The sequence below is a fragment of the Otolemur garnettii genome, unplaced genomic scaffold (genome assembly GCF_000181295.1).
Source record: "Otolemur garnettii isolate 467f Iridium unplaced genomic scaffold, OtoGar3 scaffold00087, whole genome shotgun sequence".
Lineage (NCBI taxonomy): Eukaryota > Metazoa > Chordata > Mammalia > Primates > Galagidae > Otolemur > Otolemur garnettii.
The window spans coordinates 1,433,891-1,435,585 of record NW_003852482.1 but is presented as its reverse complement, the minus strand read 5'-3'; positions in this window follow the sequence as shown (position 1 = coordinate 1,435,585).

The window sequence follows — 1,695 nt, the reverse complement described above, 5'->3', positions numbered from 1 at the left end:
AGGGAGGGAGGGAAGAGCACAGCCACTGGGGAAGGTGTGGGCAGATTCCAGGGTCACAGAGGGTGAACAGTGCCATCCCTGGCTGGCTCAGCTCCCAGGGCTGGGTTCCTTCGAGGCCTTGGTGCCCTGGAGGCAGCAGGTGAGGGTAGTTGCTCCTGGTCACCTTGCTCTGCCCACATCAGCCTCCACACACCTCCCCCCAGGGCTCCCACAGAGACTGCCTGGACAATGAAAAGAACCTGTGAGCAAATGAATGATTATGACATTTGTGTCATCCATGGAGTCTGGTGACATCACCACCAACAGAAGACTCCTGCACCACAGGGGAGGTGGACATTTTCTGGCTCATGATTTGATAAAGTTGCGATGCTTGGGAGGTGCTCGTCCCGCTGGGCTGTCTCTGGCCGCCTCTCTGCATCTCCCTGACCAAGGTAACAGGACCTTACTGAGGGATGTTGTGGCAGATCGGGGGTGGGGACCGTCCCCTGACCTTGACTACAGGAGGCTGGGGCAGACAGGCAGTACAGCCACCTATAGCTGGGACCATGCGAGGGACGCTGGGAGGGCGGCGTGCCACCACAGAGGGCCTGTCTTCACCTGGCACATGGCATTTCTGACCATCTTGGCTTTAAGAGGTGGTCGATCTCAAATTGCAGCACCACAAACCTGTGCCCAGTGGACTCCTGCTCAGGGGGTACTATACAGAGAACCGCCCAGCAGGGACGTGTCGGCAGCCACACGTGCACTGTCCAGCTTCCTAGTGGCCACACGAGAAAGGTGAAAAGAAGCAGGTGAACACACACTCGTGATGTGTTTGTACCCAACCCAGCATATCCCAGAGTGTTAACATTTCAAAATAGAATCAGCACCAAACCGTGATAGAGGCGTTTACATTCTTTTCTTTCACATTGCTCGTGCTCAGCCGGGATGCCCTGTGCACACGCAGCCCCCAGTGGTCAGCTCAGTGGCTACATGTGGCTGGCAACCACCACCCTGGTCGACTCAGTGTCCCAGCCTCATGCTTGTCAGGCGAATGCTCAGATATGAACCACCAGAGACCCTGTTGTCTTCCACACGGAGATTTATTGCTTTTCGTTTACCCAGTCAAGGCAAACAGGACCTGGAGAGTGAGGGCGTGTGCACCCACCCCCAGGAGCAGCCAGTGCCCCTGGCTGGACAGAGGCTTCCCTCACTCAAGTTGGTGGCTCCTGAGGACTGATGTCTGGACCACACCCTTAGGTTGGTGTCCAAATGCCTACTCATTAGTCTATTGTTAGACGGTACAAAGATGTTTTTTCCTGCTTAAAGTCTACTTTTCTCTCCCTTTTGCCCTAGGAAAGGATGATTTACAAAAGAAGAATACTGTTATTGGTTTCATTTGTTTTATTGCTGATGTTGTTGGAGCACTATTTCAGGTAAATGTGAAATTTTGATGAATCATGACCTTTAGATCTGAACTGCTGAGCTGTGTCCACAGAGATTAGTAACTCTAAATCGATCAGGACTTACCTGCTCTTTGTGGGAGGAAACAAAATAGATTCATCTTAATTCTGTCCCTTTTAAACATTTGACAGTTACTTATCTTTGAGGTGCCAGCCCCCATTCTAGGTGCTGGGGACACAGTAACCAAAGTCCCTGCCCTTGGGGGACTTTTTATTCTGGGTGGAGAAGGCTGAGAATAAATATAGGGGCGGT